Source organism: Lissotriton vulgaris, chromosome 8, assembly GCF_964263255.1.
Source record: "Lissotriton vulgaris chromosome 8, aLisVul1.2, whole genome shotgun sequence".
Classification (NCBI taxonomy): domain Eukaryota; kingdom Metazoa; phylum Chordata; class Amphibia; order Caudata; family Salamandridae; genus Lissotriton; species Lissotriton vulgaris.
The window spans coordinates 630,332,495-630,352,681 of NC_141696.1; the positions used below are offsets into that span (position 1 = coordinate 630,332,495).

General features: G+C 44.6%; 1 protein-coding gene and 1 long non-coding RNA gene across 2 annotated transcripts in view; one reads left to right on the forward strand and one right to left on the reverse strand.

Annotated features, from left to right (window-relative positions):
- Positions 1 to 14,824, reverse strand: part of LOC147697827 (uncharacterized) — a 30,665-nt gene extending 15,841 nt beyond the window's left edge. The window contains exons 1-3 of the long non-coding RNA XR_015299165.1: positions 14,478 to 14,824; positions 7,119 to 7,169; positions 6,893 to 7,011 (exon numbers count right to left, since the gene is read on the reverse strand). This is a non-coding gene — a long non-coding RNA (uncharacterized LOC147697827). The remainder of the gene's footprint in view (positions 1 to 6,892; positions 7,012 to 7,118; positions 7,170 to 14,477) is intronic.
- LOC147697825 (organic solute transporter subunit alpha-like) overlaps positions 1 to 20,187 on the forward strand; it is an 876,545-nt gene that overhangs the window by 848,668 nt on the left and 7,690 nt on the right. The window lies entirely within an intron of this gene.

Sequence of the window (20,187 nt, forward strand, 5' to 3'; positions counted from 1 at the left end):
GAATAGATTACTAGTTTCTCTCATTGACACTACAACACTCTTTTCAGGACTGTGAGGTGTTCCCCCGAACCTACTCTGATCATTCTACGGTGCTCCTAGTGTTGATTGCCCCACTTAAAAGGCAACCCCATATACATGGCAGTTCCCCCCCTATGCATTATTAGATGAGCTATTTAGAGCGGAGATACAGGAGGCTATGGAAACCTTCTTTGAGACTAATATAGGATCTGTCCCTCACTTCACCATGGTCTGGGAAACGTTCAAGGTTTGTGTACGGGGCGAGGCGATATCTAAACACTCTGGCGTGCTCAAATCAATTAGAGACCGTCTGAAGCACTTGGAGCAAACACGAGCAGATCTAGAGAGAGCGACACAGACCACAGCTTATCCTACGCTGCGTGACACACTCAAAGTTACACTGGAAGAATACCACCCAGAGGCAGATTGGGAAGTGAAATTCATGGGCAAATGTGCGACAGCCAGAGCATATGGAGAGGGAGAACGTCCAGGTGCCACCCTAACTAATCTTCTAAAGGGACATAGAGCCGCTTCACATCCCATAAATTTGTCCACAGATGACGGGACAGTGCTAACTGACCCTGAAGCAGTGACTGATTGCTTCAGAGAATATTATCCGACTCTCTTTCAATCCAGATCTAATGTCGCACAATCTGACATCCTCGAATACTTGGAATACATCAAACTGCCATGGCTATTAGATGGTTTTAGAGAATATCTGATGTGCCTCCTTGAGACGTGGGAAAATAAAGCAGCTATCTCTGCGATGCGAGCAGGCAGTGTGCCAGGGCAGGCCGGCCATACGGTGAGGTTCTATGAAGCATTTCAGGACTTCCTGGTGCAGCCTTTGCTGTCTTTGTTTGAAGCAATGGCAGAGGAGGGCATGATGCCCCCCACAATGAGAGAAGTGCTCCTAGTAGTCATATTGAAACCTGGCAAACCTCCAAATTACAGCTCACCCTATCGTCCGCTCTTCCTACTGAATGTTGACACCAAGATATTTGCAAAGGTTCTAGCAAATAGACTAGCCCCATTAATGCCCACCTTGGTGGGAATAGAACAATCGGGCTTTATTCCAGAACCCACTCTTACATACAACTTCCGCACAGTATTTGGCACCATACAGCACACTGCTTCGGATAAAAAAGTTGGAGCGATATTTTTAGATGCTGAAAAAGCATATGATTCGGTAGAATAAAGATTCATGATGGTGACCCTAGAGCGAATGGGGCTGGGGAGCGTTTATTTAAACTTAATTAACAAACTCTACAATCACCCAGCTGCTAGAGTAAAGGTGGGCAACGCTGTCACGACCCCACTGGAAATATCCAGAGGTACCAGACAGGGTTGCTCCCTGTCGCCATTATTATATGCCTTAGTGGCTGAACCATTGACGTGTGCTCTGCGAGAGTACCATAGCCATAGGGGGATACGATTCCCGAATTACAATCTTATTGTCTCTACGTACTCTGAATTCACTCTTCTGTATATTAGAGGCCCGGCCAGCAACCTTTCTCCTATGCTGTCTGAAATAGTGCGCTTTGGCGAACTATCGGGCATTACAATAAACTGGTCAAAATCAATGATATTCGCTCTCACTCCAGGAACTACCCCAGAGGAATTGGATTTCCTGCTGCAGTGGACTGATGACCCGATGCAGTACTTGGGGATACAGATATACACTAACCCAGGACTTGTGTTCCGAGAGAACTTTGGCCGCGCAGTAGCTAAGTTAGAGGATGACATCGCGCGTTGGATTCGCCTCCACCTTTACCTATTCGGCAGAATCTCATTAATGAAAATGGTGGTTCTCCCCTGCTTTCTCTTTCTATTTATTAACATACCTATGGTCCTACCAGCCCAATTCTTCAAACATACCTGTTCATTGTTAATTAAATTGTCATGAGCCAAAAAGCAACCCCACGCCTCCTGGAAACTACTGGTCCTGCCGTATTCGATGGGTGGGTTGGGAGCACCGGATCTTGATCTATATTATTGGGTGGCCCAAGCCTCACATGCCTATTATTGGCTACACCGGCAGCCTTCCCCTCCGCACCTGCACATAGAGTGCATAGCACAGGCTCCAGCGCATTTAGCGACAGCTCTGCACCACCCGCCTAGCAGAACTACTACTATCCTGGATTCAATAAACGCTACAGTTCATGCATGGCACAACCTTATTAACAGACAGTCTGCAACCTTATTATACTCACCTCATACACCCATAGCCTGGTGGGAATGGCTACCGACGTTACCTTACCAGAAATGGTAATGGCTCTGCACACATTGGGGTTGAACACAATAGGATATTTTTCAGTGATGGCAGGGATAAGGAGGGGACAGACTTACTGAAGACTGAACCGAGGCCCACGCTTCTAAATACCTTCCATTACTTCAGATACCGGAGTGCGCTGAGGCGAATGCTGGGCGATGAACTGCTGGAACCCCGGAGGTGCGTTCTTTCACTGCAATGATTCAGGTAACCACTCCTAAACGTATAGTAGCCAGGATTTATTACCAGACACAAGAACTATATATAGATCACCATATTAAAGCCCGACTCGACTGGCAGATGGACTTAGAACAGGACATCACTGACGACATGTGGAAATACTGTTGCGAGGCTACTAAGCGTATTTCGCTTAATGGGCGACATAGGCCCATCCAGTTCTTGAACCGCAATTATTACACACCAAAACAGTCACCAAATATGGACTGCGTGAAATGCCTAGCTGCGACTGATGCAGGACTCTAGAGGCTGACTTCATGCACCTAGCATGGCTCTGCCCACAGATTGTGAACTACTGGACACAAATCTTCACCGAAATCCAGCCAATAACGCAGGTAGTTATTAGCCCAGAACCACTACTAGCATTACCAGGTTACTCCAAGAAGATACAGAAACTCATTAGGCGTCTAGTGGACATGGCTCTCCTAGTCGCCAAAAGTGTCTTGGTGATGCACTGGTCCAGGAACCCCCTTCCCACGCTGACACAATGGACTAGTGACATGCTATATTGCAACATTCAAACAGAAGCATACAGTGAGCTCCTTCTCCCTAGGAATCGACGGAAGTATTTTTGGGGACTCTATGCCACATACACCGCGACTAAAGCCACTGTACAAACTTCAACACCATAATGGCAGCAGGTGATCCGATGACACAATAAACTTAGCTACGGTATCAGGAAATGTGAGTTACATGTTAACAAAATACCTGCTCGGGGCAGCTAGACTGTTAAGCCTTTGACTTTGCTGTCCCACGAGAGATACACAAATTAGGTTGTGCAGTCTTGCTGGCTCTGGTTGCTGGTAGTGATTCATCAAATTGGAGGTGCATCAGTCAACCCATGTTCGGATGAACTGATTATGTGGATCTTGTTTTTATTATACATGCATCATATTGCAAGTGGAAACTGTGCCCTTCTTTCTGTTATTTTTCTTTTGCATTCCTAATCCCCCCTTTTTTTACCATACTCATTTTTATGATTTGTATGTATTAAATTATTGAAATGGAAAAAAAAAAATTAAAAAAAGAACAGGTATCCCCTACCTCCCTCCTTGATCAAATAAAAGAAGCCAAAGTATTCACCAAGCTAGATTTAAGAGAAGCCTACCATCTTGTGAGAATTAAGCAGGGGGATGAGTGTAAGACAGCTTTTTGCACTAAACTTGGTCTGTACGAATATTAAGGGCCAGATGTAGGTCGGCAAATACCGGTCGGTAACGGCCGATTTCAGCCGTTACCGACCGGTATTTGCTAATGGAGATGTAGGGGCCTTAAAACATACAGAATCGGTATATTTACCGATTCGGTGAAGTTACCGATTCTGTAAAATACCGAATCGGTAAATTTACCGAATCGGTAAATACAGATGTAGGTGGCACTGGAAACAGTGCCACAGGCCATTACCGATTCGTTATTTACCATGTAATACTATTACATGGTAAATAACGAATTCCAGTGTACATGTACATCTGTGCATGTACACCTGTGCCATGTGGCACACATGTGTGTCACATGGCACACAAGCCAGTAACAGGGGTGCAACAGGGTGTCAAAGTGACACCCCGTTCCCCTTGTAAAATCGGTAATTTTACCGATTCGGTAATTACCGAATCGGTATTTGCTATTGAATCCTATGGGCTTCAAGGCCCATAGGAATCAATGGCAAATACGGATTCGGTACCGAATCGGTAATTACCGAATCTTACCGATTTGGTATTTTTACCGAATTTTTTACCTACATAGCAATTACCGAATAGTAAATACCGAATCGGTAAAATTCTGTATTTACCATTCGGTAATTTGCTATTACCTACATCTAGGCCTAAGTGATGCCATTCGGACTGTGTAATGCCCCTTCGGCTTTTCAGTTTTTCATCAATCAGAACTTAAAGGACATGTTAGACCTGTTTGTCATTGCTTACATTGATGACCCCTTGATTTATTCTCCATCCGGGCAAGAACACGAAATTCATGTTAGAAGGGTCCTTGAATGTTTGCGGGGCAACCATTTATATTGCAAGTTAGAAAAGTGCTGTATCCATACTCTGGAGGGAAGCTTTCTTGGATTCGTGGTGACACCACAGGGGATCAGCATGGACCCACAGAAAGTTGAAGCCATTACTCGTTGGCAAGCACCACAAACAGTTAAAGAGATCCAGAGTTTTCTTGGTTTTGCCAACTTTACGGACGCTTTATTGGCAGTTTTTCCTATTATGCTTCACCCATAACCAAGCTTTTGAAAAAGGGTGTTAAGTTTCAATGGACTGCTGAGGCAGAGAATGTATCACACTAAAGGAAGCTTTTACTCAGGCGCCTGTACTAAGACATCCAGATCCTTCCCGACCCTTTGTCGTTGAGGCTTATGCCTCTCATGTGGCCATGAGAGGGGTTCTTTGTCAGATAGATCCCAGTACAGGACGCTTGCATCCCATAGCATACTACTCACGGAAACTCCGGTTGAGCTGAATTATACTATAGTAGATAAGGAATTATTAGTCATTAAATGAGTATTCGAGGTGTGGAGGCAATACCTGCTAGGTGCCAATCATAGGATAACTGTTCTAACAGTTCATCGCAATCTGTAATTTCTGAAATCTGCAAGGGCTCTATCCATGAGACAACTGCATTGGACTCAATTTTTTTGTGATTATGATTTCGTAATACAATTTCAAGCGGGGAAAAAGAATGGGAAAGCAGATGCTTTATCCTGCTTAGGTTATGAAAACATAGAACCACAAGGTGAGCCTCCTCCCATAATAGCCAGAGAGAGAATAATCGGTGCTCTGTATTCAGAAGATGACTTCTTAAGAACTGTTAAGGAAGAACAAGCATCCGCAGCTATGAAAGAGGCAGTCGGTAACCAAGAAGTCACTAAAGAGACAGACCTGTTCTACTTCCAAGAGTACTCCCCACCCACGAGTTGAGGTTACAGTAGAGCCACGCTCATCCTCTCAATGGACACCCAGGGTACAAGAAGACACTGGATTTACTAAAGAGACTCTTTTAGTGGCATAGCATAGGGAGGGATACAAAACATTATCACTATATTCAGACATGTCATGTGTGTGCCCAGGGGAAAGCCTCTCACCAAAGTCCTGCACAGGGATGTTACAACCTTTACCTAAGCATCTAGTCCCTGGTATACAGTATCCTTATACTTTACTGGGGATTTACCAAAGACTGCCCAAGGGAACACTACCCTCGTCGTTGTAGTAGACTTATTAACCAAGATGGCCAATTTCATCCCATTGAAGTCTCTCCCCACGTCCCGAGTGTTAGCCTCTGTGTTTGTTCAACATGTTGTACTCTTACATGGCCTCCCCTCCATATTGGTGTCAGACGGGGGGCTCACTTCATCTCTAGATTTTGGAGGGGGTTGGGAGCCCTATTGCAGATAGACATACGATTATCCTCGAGTCACCATCCTCAGACAGACGACCAAACCGAGAGAGTAAACCAATGTTCTGAACAGTATGTTAGGTGCCAGGTTTTACACTCCCTTTCCAAGTGGGATGAAATGTTATGGATTGCTGAGTTTTCCTATAACAGTTACCATTCTTCCACTGCTTACTCCCCTTTCGTTATTGTACTTACGGTTTTTACCCACAAACCATGCTATCCCCGCTTTCCTCCTCTTGTTCTACTCCTGCAGTTGCAGACTTTATAAAAGAGATACAAGATGTATACAAGACAGCACAGGTAAACCTATATAGAGCTAGGCAAGCTATGAAGAAAAGACGGATCTTCACAGACGCATAGAGCCTTGATACAAGCAAGGGGACGAGGTGTGGCTGTCCACTAAGAATCTTGCATTGAGAGGGTCTTGCAAATTCAAACCTCGATATATAGGCCCATACAGAATATGTAAGGTGGTGAACCCTGTTGCTATGAAGTTGGACCTTCGGGCCTCACTAAAGATACATCAGGTAGTTCATGTTTCTTGTAGAACCTGGCATGCACCTCCCTGATGTCCCTGCCCCTGTGATGGTGGACAATGAATCAGAATATGAGGTTGGGGCAATCATTGATTCACGTCGAGTGAGACGCAGGCTCCAGTATTTGATACACTGGAAAGGTTACAGTGTTGAAGAACGTACTTGGGAGCCAGCTAGTCAGGTACACGCCCCTCGGTTGTTGCGTTTGTTTCACAGGCGACATCCTGATAAACCCAAGCCAGTAGGGGGGTCCATGGGGAGGGTGTACTGTCACGATTGCCGGGACCGGCACCGGCAAATTATAAAGATGGGCGACGCCCGGGGGCACGCATGCGCAGGGGCCGGCCAGGCAAGTCAAAACACAGCCATTCTCGAGCACTGATGCTTCGCATTCCTGCTTTGGATAGTGTTGCACTTCCAGGTTACTAACCTGTCACTTCCGGGGTGTTGTGCTCCCGTCCGCGTCCTGTGCCCGTCGCAGCGTTTTTTCCTGTTCGGGTTGTCTCTTCTTGGAATCCCACGTCTTGGGCAACCATGTCCTGCTGCTACCTACACGAAAAAAGAAAGACAAAGCATAACTGCATTACCGATTTGGACAGTAATAGCGCTTACACGCTGACATTTAATTTAATACCTTCTGTCTCCAAAATACTTACCTGATCCTGTGTTCTTGGTGCTGTGGGGATCCGTCCCTGTATTTGATGTACCTGGTTTTTGAGAAAAGAAAAAGGACAATTAGTTACCTGAGCTATAAGGTGTTGCTTTTATTGAATAGATATTGACAGTGATTTTGAGAATTATTTTCACACACTAAGGCCTGGTTTATAGGTGGCACCTGCATAGGTTATTAGTTATTGATTAACTTCTTTTTAGGTCTCGGGTGGCGTACTGCACACATGTGCAGTCGAGCTTGTGAGATTTTATGTTTTTAGGAGAACTTCACTAGCGAGGGTTAAGTTCTGCCCCTCTTCTCCATTGGGTGGCCAGCCATTGGAGAAGAAGTCCTAGTGACGTTCTCCTTTCTCTTTTAGCCCCGTCTTTTTCAGATTGGGTTCCCTGACTTACTGGTGGTGAAAAGGTTTCTAATCTTTTTTATGGGGTCATCTGTTTTTCCCCATAAAGAAGATAAGGCACCTTTTACGCCACCAGTAAGTCATGCCGAGCCCGTCTGAAAAGGACGGGGCTAAAAGAGTGCCCATCCCGCCAGGGACTCTGTGCCATTCTCATACCCCTAGCGGGTACCCACCCCGCCATGGGCTTTGTATTTAAACGGGTGCCCACCCCTCATTGAGGGAAGAAAAAGGAAAAGAGAAGCCCAAGCCTGCGCCTGCGCCTGACAAGAGAGGAGCCTCGCGAGCTCCATTTCCGCTTCCCCGGGCGGCCGAACATGAGGGACTACAATGTGCAACACTCAAACTACCATTGCCATAAAATTCCCAACTCTCCACTGCTGTCCATCAGTACACTTTCCCCAGCATCAAGCTTTTGAATGCAAAGTGCCCACACATTTAATCTATGTAATCTCGAAACAATGCCCTACCGCCCGCCTGGGAAGATCTATTGGAATCAGGGGGCTTTGAAAGCCCCCGCCAGGCTTTCAGCTATTGTCTCCTGCAGCCATAAGAGCTGTGCGAGATTCTCCAAAAGTGTCATAGCCTTCCTTTCGCGCGTCACATATGCCACGCTCCCAGCGTTCCAAGCGGTTCAAATCAAAAATCTACAGTTGCCTGTCGTTTTTAATGCTATTTACATATGCGTCACTTCTTAAGAAATCGATCAGTCTGCGCTTTATTATCACTCGACAAACGAAAGACTCGCTCTTAAGATATGTAAAAACTTTGCATCTCTACCACAACCACCATCGAAACAACGTTTAGAGTAACACCCCGGCATTGGCAGAAAGGGGGGGGAGGAAATGGCTGGCTTTGTTAATGCTCCGCAGAGCTCATCTGCCACGTCGAAACAGAAAGCGGACGAAGTTATAAACAGTATTTCACCGTACTAACAAAACCGAAAGCATTGTTTGATCCCTCTAGTTAAACGTTAGTGGGCTTGTAAGTAAACACTGGAGAGACTCTTTTGGCCACAATAGAGGGACTGTTGCTGTCCTTGCCCTGATTACCTGCATCTCTTTGCGGAGCCTATTGCACTCGGACCACTTCACCACTTCGCCACATCTCGCGGCCCCCGCTCCGCGGGAGCCACTCGAGCCCTGACTGCCGAGGGAGTGTGGAAATTGCTGCTGGGAGCCCTGAGGAGGTGATTAATTACTGCTTCCCTACCCACGGACTGAGGCGGGACTGCGAGTACCAGCTTGCTGTGCGGCGCTGATCGGCCGCAGCTGGTCCTCTTCCCGCCCCCTCCTTGCATATAAGATCTTGCGGAGCCAGTACCTGTTGGGAGAGACTCTTTTGGCCATAATAGAGGGACTTTTGCTGTCCTTGCCCTGATTACCTGCATCTCTTTGCGGAGCCTATTGCACTCGGACCACTTCACCACATCTCGCGGCCCCCGCTCCGCGTGAGCCGCTCGAGCCCTGACTGCCGAGGGAGTGTGGAAATTGCTGCTGGGAGCCCTGAGGAGGTGATTAATTACTGCTTCCCTACCCACGGACCGAGGTGGGACTGCGAGGACCAGCTTGCTGTGTGGCGCTGATCGTCCGCATTTGGTTCACTTCACGCCTCCTCCTTCGTCTCCCTATATTTAGCGGGTAGCTAACTCGTGCTAGCGGGACGCGAGCGGGACGAGGGCCGGACGAAGCCCAGGCAAAGGGCGGGCCCTCTGTGGCCCTCAGAGGCCTGAGGAGGCTGGGCTGGGCCATTCCCCCTTCGAGCTGCTCCCCATAACTGTAAACAAGGTGACTTTATGACTATATTCCCTCCCGGTATCTAGCTTTTCTTTCTGACACACACCATTATATCGTGTCGGTATAATAACTTTACTTAAAGGGGGCTCTGTATACCTTATTTACAGCTGTGCCAAGGAAATATATTATTAATAAGTCTAAACATACACCAATGTCGACTAGATCTACTTCAAGGAAAAAGGCGCTAGTTACTACTCCACTCCCAAGTCTCACCACAATTGACAGAATGCTCCAAAAAATCATAGGCGTTGTAGTCAATGCGATTGAGAGCACAGAGAGGCGCCTTTCCTTACCCCCAAGTATGTGCTTAGCCAACCAGTCAACCCAAAAGACCACGAATGCTAACATTTCCAATACCACAGTTTACTCCCTGGACTCTATCCTCATGCAATCATATGTAGCCTTTCCAAACATAGATAGCAATCAGATAATCCCATTAGACCAAACTCCACCACCTGTCTTTGACAGTAGGGAAAGTAGGTTGTCAATGACCCCTAGCATGCCAGCAAACGCAGAACCGCCCATCCTCATTAATGAGCTGGATGGAGAAGAAGGGACTGATATTTGCATCCCTAATGGAGATTTTACACCATCTGATAAAGGGAGCCCCCGAAATGAGTGCCCAAGAGTGAAAGCGTACACAGGCAGTTTGCCATCAAGTAGAACCACGAGGGCTGCTAGAAAATCTAAGGCAAAATTGAAGGTCGTAAGGCACAAACCTAGATACAGGCAGAGGAGAAGCACGAGCCATACACAGAGGATTATCTATAGGGCTCCAAAACCTAATACACCATCAGTCTCAAACCAGGCAGTTGACATCCAGGGAGCCATAGGGCGAGACACTAATGAACTAGCAAGCCAGGTCTGTGATAACCATATCTGTGTGAAGCCTCTTATGGAAAAAATGCAACATTTAATGAGGTCTCTTATGCTCCCCATCCTTGAAAGGGTAAAAATGATAGGGGAGCAATTGGAGAAACTAGAAGTAGCACAACAGCAAAATAACGAAATTTCACAAAATTTACTAAATTCCACAAACCACAGCTTCAACAAAAACTTAATGATAAACCACTGAACCCGCTAAGCAATAAAAACACTCAAGTAGCTGCATCAGTTACTAGTAAATCATCTAAGCAGATACAGACACCGACACCTTTAGTTGAAAGCCGCAAGGAGTCCCACATCATGCGAGGTGATAGTAGGGATGTGTTGCCCCTCCCCGAAGTAAAAACTAGGGAAGAAGCAGCAGAAAATATAAACGGGATGGACGGGAGTGAGTGGGCGGCAGAGGGCACGACACATATTGTTACCAATAGCCAGCCGGAGCAATCTAAAAGACCAAGATCTATAAATAAGAACATGCGCGCTGACTTGACCCCTGAATCCCACCCCTACACTGTGGTCATGATAGGCGTACCAACACTAGGTGAGGGGAAATCTGAAAATCATAGTGAAATAAAAAATAAAGTTAGCCATTGGCTAACCAGACACAGACCAATTCCCTCACACCTAAATGGCCAAATACTTCATGTTAGAAGGGTAGACTGGGTGGGACAGAGAAGCAAAGCCTTAGAAGGCGACTGGATCATTATAAATTTCAAAGACAGGAGCGTGGCAAACTACATTAGTGGCAGGAGGGAGGGTGACTTAGAAAGTAAGATTCAAACTGTCGAACTCAGCTATTTTTACCCACCAATACCCACGACCCAAAGAAATATGTTTCAATACCATACAAAGGGAAATAGGTTTCACGACTACTTTGACAACCAACCAATGATGCATGGTAATCCGCACCCAAACTATATCCATGTAAACGGGTATTACGACTACCTTGACAATCATTATGGGGTTCCCATCTTTAATCAATTGAGTGCCTTCCACTCTCAGGGAGACCTTGAGGTAGTGGATTGACTTCGTGTAAAAACCCATATGTATGTGGCCCACAGTCTTATAGATGGAACAACCTTATAGTCTATGAAAGCAAACACAATAGATGTGTACAGTTAATATTCTGAATGTGCATACGCAAAGGTAAATGCAAATGACCAAAAAGGGGGATTGGTCATACTGAATATTTGCCTAAAATCACACAGTTTGGTTAGGCGGCGAGCCAGGATTGTCTGGTTTCATTTTGAACAAACCCTAAACAAATGGGTATCTATTTGTCTTTACTTTTTGCATCAAATTTGAATGCTTATTTTCCAACTTTGAGTATGATTGTAGAGCAAGTGTGGCAGGCAGAAGCCACAAGAAAACTCATCATGTGTTTTGGAGTTGAGGTTTCAAGAAGACCTCCAGCTGAGCCAGAGCTCGGCATCTGGCTCAAGCCTGGCTCGAGTTTTAAGTGGCTCACTCAGCTCTTCTAAGTCCCTCCTTTGACATATTTATGGTCATAACATCTCAAAATCCTAAAGTGGACGTTCATTTGCTGCTGTATTTTGTCCCTTTGCTCTACACTTGCTGGGTCAATGTCACCATACAAGTCACAGCCACCAAGTGTATTAGGGAGTATTGAAACACACTGAGGCATCGGAATGGAGGCCTTAGTACAGAATGTGATACAATCAGAAATGCACTTGGGCAGCACCTGTGCGACTATTGTTATAAACACAGAAGCACTCTACAAGAGCTGCCTCTAATATCTATATCCAATCCCCTAACCAAGTACTAAACATTTCCCACAGGCCAGGGAAGGCCAATGCATAACCACCAGCAGTAACGCAGTGCATATCCCCTACTAAATCATGAATAAAGGGGCTATTACCAGAAATATCGGTGCACCACTCTGTATTAATGACCTTGCATACTCTGCATTCATTGGCAAGCAGGAAGTCAAGAGTCATCCTGATCAGCATAGCCAGGGTTTATATGGCAACCATTTCCTCTGTAATGTTTTAAATTGCTGGGATCATATCATTATCTACTTGTTCTATGAGGATGGCCATTTTTCTAAAGCAGACACTATTATAGGCAAAGCCTACTGGGGGTATTCTCACCCTACACCCCAATAACACATTCTCTGCATCATGGGCTCCCTTTGGTCTGTGCAAATGTACAAAGTGCAAGGAGGAGACAAGATATATAATAGGTGTTACCAGAGCTAAATAGCATGTACCATGCCAGTTGAGGGAAGATAAAAGTAGACTTGTGAACTTGCACAAGCAGAAGGTCATCATCTTATTGTACGAAAATCAAACCTCTGGGAAAATGTACATTCACAAGGTTGTCCCTCAGGATTTGGAAGAAAATCAAAGGACACTCCTTGTACCATTGTGAGAGGAGTGAGTCCGACAATAAGTAGCATTGTCAAATTGGAAAGAGAAGAGACACTGGCTCTCAAGATGCATGGGAACGAGGAAAAAGACAGAACAAAAGTCAATGACAAAAAACTATGTAGCAGTTGGGGGTATTAAAGTAAGGATGGTGGCTGGGTTAGGGACCACCAGGACAGAGGTCGAACAATGTTATTTATGGTGTACAGATCTTGGAAAAATCTCCAGGCGTCTGTGCCCCATGTACCCTTGCCCACCATCTGAACCACTAATAATGGCTTCATGCTATTCTTCAGATCACCCCTTAAGCTTGGAAGGATTTTATGGTGGGATAATACCTGTTACAGCTTCACAGAACAGCCTATACTGAGATGTGTTAGGCAAGAAAGCCTCATTTCTGATCCTTATTCTTTTAGTGAGTACTCATTACATCATTCCGACTTCACCCTGCCGGAACCCCACTGTGAAGAAGAGGATTATGTCCAATATTTGATGTGGTAACTTTTTAATCATATGCAACTTGAGTGAAATGTCTACATATTACAGGCAATTATTGGGGTCACGGTTCTCAATGAAGACCTCGTTAGTGATATAACAAATGATATATTGTAACTTACACAGCAACCTCAACGTAACAAATCCAAAATACATGTTTTGCTAACTAAAAACGAGAGATAGCCTGTAGGTGGACCTATAGAGTATGTTACTGTCTTGGTCAATTGTTGTTCCATTGGTATGTCGGTCAATACAACTGTTCTTACTGTGGTTCCTGAGAAAGGTAAATGTGAGCCATCATGGTTTGTTACCATGGACCTAGATCTGCAAGTGCACATCAGGAAGACAACCAGGTGGCCATCCACAGTTCTTTGCACAAATGTGTTACTTTGACTAACCTCCATGTGGGTTCCAACCAGGCTGTCACCTTCCCATGAACATCCCTAATATTGCTGGTATATGGATAGGGGCCACAAGAGTAATTGTAGGGGATGCATAACTTCCAAGGACAGTCTGGGGTATTGGCAGAGGAGGGAAAATGTCATTTTGCTCTTGATCAAATACATTCCTAGTCTATTTCATAGGGTCTTACCAAACCACCTCTTCCCCTGTCAAAAACACTGTTTGTGTTATCGTCAGTCTTTCTTGATTAGCCATCAATCTGTCTTTGTCCCTTCTTCTCTTGGTCTACTGATAATCTGCACAATACTTGGCATAGGCTAAACTTTTGCCCAGTTGTTTTCACTGCAGCAAATCACAGCTGTTTGTAAATGTGTTCTGCTCTCTAGGTCACGTAACTGTAAAAAAAAGCTATAAAGAATGCAGGAAAACCTTAACTTATTAAGTTCTTTAATCAGCTATATTCTTTAGAGATTTGTAATAGTGTTTCATAGTAAGAATGAAAACGTTCATCCCTGTTTTGTCTGTATAATTTTAGAACAATCCACCATTTCTACAGGCATTTTCTCTGTCAATCAAGCCAGAATGTTGCCTAAATATTATTTTAGTTCCTTATTTAAACAATTTGTGTTAGAGTCTTGTTTTGTTCATCCTGTTTTTGCCATCTGGATTCTAACCTTACAAAGTTCCCACAAGTCCTTTGGTACTACAGTGCTAAGAAGGATATCTATGCCGTTCCATAACAGAGTTCAAAAATTGACAAGGCGGTTACATTTTGTGTGCTCCTTTATTGTACTTTACTGCAGTTTTGTAAAATCCTTAGTAAAGGATATAAGATCCATTCAGAACCAAGAAACATTGACCTACATTCATGTATTTTCTGCACCGTGAGCTTCCAACTAAAGGAAACTCTTTTCCTTCCTCTTTTTCCTTATGTTAATTTTTCCTCCCAGAGCCCCAAATCCTAGCATCCCTGCACCCACCTTCCTTCTTTGTGCCATATTTCTCTGTATTATCACAGTCCTTTATACATTTCACTGCAGTCTTCAGTAACCCTAACATGTTCTCTCTTGAACATGTTCTCGAGATAAAGAAAAGAAGACACAACTTTAATTAGCAATAAAGTACAGAGTTTATTAAGTGTGTGCACAATTGGAAGGTCAGTCAGCTTAGCAGATCTGTAACTGAACTTCAAATCACAATTCAACAGACAGTGGTTTATATACCTTTTTAGAGGTAAATACGTCACATGCATAATTACTGATAGAATGTTTGAGCACAGCATCATTGTCTAAAAAGGCAATACTATTCTACAAAAATAACTGACCACATGAGTATAGAATACAGCCTATCTACACCTGTGGTTTGATACATTTATACACTAGCTTGGTGTCCTTGACGTGACAGGTTTTGAAGCATAACAGTACATGTCCACTGCTCTGTAAAGCCTAACATCCTGTCTGTCCCTACTCTACCAGAACATGCATCTGCGTTCCTTCACCATATCTTAATACTATTTGTGCTGCTTTTATTCGGCTTCTGTAGTATGGCTGGGCCTGTATCATTCTTTTAACACATACATTTCAACACGTTTCCCTGCTGATTTTTGCATTGTCATAAACACACTTTCTTCATTTTCTATAAACAGGTCCATAAATCTTCCTTACCCAGTTCAAACACAAGATCACATATAGCATAATATGCAAAATCCTTACGAGTCCTTTCTGCGATAGTGCATACATTATTTTAAGTGAAATTAACCCAGCATAGGGAACACTAGCAGTGGCGGCTGTCTCGGCTCGTGGGTGGCGGGGGCGCAATGTGAAAACATTTTTTTTAAACAAACACTTACCTTGCCTCAGGGTCCCACGTCTCTGCTCAGCTCTCCTCTGTTGGACTCCAGGAACAGGAGCACAGCCAGGCTCCCCTGACCAATCACAACGCTACTCTGCAGAGTTTGGATTGGTCTAAGCCTCATGGCTCAGCCATGGAATAGGGGCCTGGGCATGTTGTCTATGCAGGCTGTAATGCAGCCTGCGTGGAAAACATGAAAGTGCAAATGACTGTTTGGCAGGTCCCAGAGAGCTGGCCAAACAGTCATGTGCACTTAAGAGTGGGCAAGCCACTCCTCCCCTGACCTGTTCTTAGAACAGAGCAGCCCGACCACCCGCCCCCTGCGAAGCAGCACAGAAACAAAAATGATAATAACTCAAAGTTATTTCCATTTTATGTTTCCTTTATTTGTACTGCTTAACACTTTCCGTGCTGATGACGGAACGGCTCCGTCATCAGCCACGGTGGCGCTCTGCTGATGATGGAGCGGTTCCGTCATGGCCCGCCTGACGCGCTTGCGCAGTGTGGGTTCTGCGCCTGCGCTGGGCGTTCTATTGAGCGGGCGGGGCCATGACGGAACTGCTCCGTCATGAGCACAGCTCAACCGCGGCCGGTGACGGAGCAGTTCCGTCACCAGCATGGACCCGCAGCGCGGCCGCCCCGCCCCCTTAGCGCTGCGGCGGAATAGCCGCCGCAGCAAAGGGGTTAAAAGCATTGGGACGACACTCCTCTGCCATAGTGGAGGAACCGCCACTGCACACTCGAGAAAGGGCCAAATGCTATCCGCCCTACCCAAGGCTTGTAATAAGACAGGGGCCTGTATAAGTTGGTCCAAAGACAAGGACTCTTAACTCTCCGCTTTTGTTCCTCCCTATCCCTTCTCCCCTTTACTCATTTTATGATCACAAATTTCTCTTTTATAAAGCTGTCTTTGCCTGATTTTCTGTTCACATTTTATGGTTACAAGGAGCAGTCTGTATTCCCTCCAACTCATTATGTTGCTTTCATCTCACCTCACTAATCATGTTTAGATCGTGCACTGCAGAATCTGATGAATCCTCCCTTTCCTATGGGCCAGGCAGTGTCTTAAATATTGTAGCCTAGCTAACTCAAGTGTCCCATTAAAGGGAAGTTGTGATCTCCTGTTTATTGATATAATGCATGTCATTCCTTCAACTACAGACACTTCCCCATTCTAACATTAATCATCATCTGATAAGCAAGTGTATCATTAGGGGGTCAGGGCATGCTTGCAAAAACTTCTTGGAATGTGCAGTCCCCATTTTTAACAACAGCCATTCACGAAGGACGGAAGCGTTATCTGTGGCAAATGTACAGATCATTATTGAACAAACAAGTATCCCATCCAGGGCCAGCACGGCTTCTTTGGAAGGTCAGAGATGGGGGGCCACTGGTACGCCAAACAGCACACCCACTGTTATTGGTGGGAAGGGAAATTGGTCCTTTTCTTTACATAGGCCTCACCCACTCTAATACTGGCATGCTTCATCATCAAGTTCACCCTAACTCCTAAAGGTCTGTGTGGGCTCGACCATATTCCAGGGCGCAGTTATGGAGATATGGTGTAAGGGGTTGTATCTTTAAAGATAAGATTCCTCCCCCACTCTAAAGTATCCTTTATTAGAAGAGTGGGAGGGAAATAAAAATATGTATATCTAGGGATATCAGGATGTGATGGTCCTATGACCCTAGAACACCCAACATTTTTGGCCCTGTTCTTTCAGACTATATGAGGTCCTGGGCTGTCGTCAGGGTGGGTAGCGAAAAGGTCACTCCCCCGAAGACGTGACTAAAGTGTGCTTATTTTAGTTAACATACAGTTGGCATGCAAATTGTAAAAAACGGGGTTCACTTGCTGCTTTTAAGAATTACCTATAATGAGAAAAAGGTATAATGTATATATTATTAAGTGCAAGTGCAGATGCCGCCATACAGTGTGTAGAGACCTGTAATTGTGTTCCATATCAGTACAATCCCAAAAAGTACCTTCAATATTTTAACTCATAGTCATGTATGCAGTGGATTCCGCCCTATTCGGTGATCCCAATTATACATATATACGTACATACATTCATCAATGCGTACTTCCAGTCACTGCTGTTTTGGTACTGTTGTATGCCTTTATATATAGTTAGTACAGTCACACATCGATACACATCTAGTCACTCGATCATCTTCACATTTTACAACCTACAGAGGGGTCATGTCTCATTAACACAACAATCAGTCTATCACGCTTGAATATAAAATGAAAAATGTCTGTTATACAATATATTTACAAGTTGTGAGGGGGCCACACACCTAATTAAAATGGGACATGTGTTCCCACGGGGGCATGACAAGGAGGCCTTGTAGTCACACTCTTGATATTGAGCCACAGAAAAAAGGGAGAAGGGAGTGCCGTCAATTATTACAATTAGCGCTATTGGGGCTAGATGTAGGTAATTTACAATTACTGATTCAGTATTTTCGAGTCGGTAATTGAAATGTAGATAAAAATTCGCTAACAAATACCGAATCGGTAAGATTCGGTATTTACCAAATCGGTATTTACCGATTCAGTATTTGCCAATGATTCCTACGGGCCTGGAGGCCCATAGGAATGAATGTCAATTACCGAATCGGTAATTACTGATTCGTTAAAATTGGGAATTAGTCAAGGGTGGCAGGGCGTCACTTTGACACCCTGTTGCACCCCTGATTAGTGTTGGTTTTCACATGTGGCATACATACATGCCCTAAGGGCATGTATGTCTGTCACATGGCACAGGTGTAAATGCACATTTATGCATTTACAAAGAAATTCCTTATTTACCAACAACTAATAGTTGGTGGTAAATAACGAATTCTTAAAGGCCAGAAGCACTCTGTTAAGTGCTTCCTACATCTTATTTACCGATTCGGTAAATTCCGAATCAGTAACGGCCACATGCATCAAGGTATTTAGGAGTCGCAAACGGTGCGCTTCGGTAAAATCGGCCGTTTGCGATTCCTAAATATCTTTTTAGTATGCATCAATCATTTTTGGCAAAATCGCTATTTTTAGCGATTTCCAAAAATGCGATTGCTTCTAAGGAATCACAAATTTGCGATTCCTTAAAAGCAATGCATGATTGTTTTTAAAATTGGGAATTCGCAATTAGGGGGTGCAAATTACCACGAGGGTGAACCTCGTGGTAATTTGCGAAAAATAATTAAAATGCTCAAATTAGCATTTTAAACACTGTCATGTTACAGACACACATGTCCTTAGGACATGTGTGTGTGAAACATCCACTTTAAAATACATTTCAGGGGTGCAGGGGGGGTCCTTTAGACCCCCCCCTGCACCCATGGAATGCATTAACATTTTGCGAATTCTAATTTGCGAATTCGCAAGTCCCATTGATTCCTATGGGCCTTTTGGCCCATAGGAATCAATGAGAAATGCGAAATCGCAAATTAGAATTCGCATAATATTTGCGATTCGGTAAAAATTGCGATTTTTACCGAATCGCAAATATTATGCGAAAATATACATGCATCCCATTTTGCGAATTCCAAATTGCGATTCCCTATTTTTCGCAATTTGGAATTCGCAAACGGCCGGGATGATGCATGTGGCCGTAAATGTTGATTCGGTATTCACCGAATCGGTAAATACCGATTCAGTAAATACCGAATCAACATTTACCGATTCGGAATTTACCGAATCGGTAAATAAGCCTCCTACATAGGAAAAGGCTTTTACCGGTCGGTAACGGCCGATTTCGGCCGTTACCGACCGGTAAAAGCCTACCTACATCTGGCCCTTGGTTTCCTCTTATCGAGGTAGAGCGAGGGGGGAATGCAGAGTATTACGCAGTGGGTGCTCAGCATTTTTGTTAGGTACGGCTTACTTCGTCAAAGGTCTTATCCCTTCTGTATACCTGAATTTGCCTCTGGTCCCCTGCTTCCAGTGAGCGTCTGAGAGGTGCTATGAGTTTTAAATACTCGTTTGTGCCTAGACCGATCTACAGATTGGTGCTCGTAAGCTGACTTGCTTCCGGAAAAAAGCTCCGCCAACAAACATGTGTGCGGCGCTCAAATCTCGAGGGAAGGGGCCCGTCTGGTGACAGAGGGATGGGTTTTCGGTTACTTGGCAACGCTCTGCGTGATTGACGCTGGAGCTTGATAACACAAACTGTGTACGTGCGGAGAAGACTCATGCACATGTGATGCAATCCTCGCTTTTTTGAGACCTGAGGGTCGATATAATAGACGGCAAAATCACCTCTGCTTTGTTCAGGAAGCCGACTGCAGGAAATAGCAGGCTTCGTGCGTCAAGCAGTCATCCCAAGAAACTGAAAAACAGCATCCCTTATGGGGAGTTTTTACGACTAAAGCGGAACTGCTCCAGGGAGTGTGAGTTTGAGTCAGCAGCCAAAGAGAGTATTAATCGATTCCTAGCCAGGGGATACGATGCAGGACTCCTTGAAAGTACACTCAGAAAAGTGAAAACACAATCTAGAAAAGATCTGTTAAAACAAGAGAAATCTAGAGAGGAAAATGGGAAATTTAGAATGATTACCACCTACTCGCAAGATGCTGACACACTCAGGAACATTATGAGAAAAAACTGGCATTGGTTAAAAACTGACACTATCATTGGGGCCGACATTCCAGCAGGACCATTGATCACATACAGAAAGGCACGCTCTTTGAAAGATAGTCTGGTAAATAGTCATTTGGAGAGCATTCCGCCAAGACAGGGAACCCTTAACAACATGAAAGGATTTTATCCTTGGGGGAGGTCCAAGGCTTGCGCCTTCAGCAAAAGGGTTTTAACATACAGAATTAGGGGTCCGAAATCAGATAGAA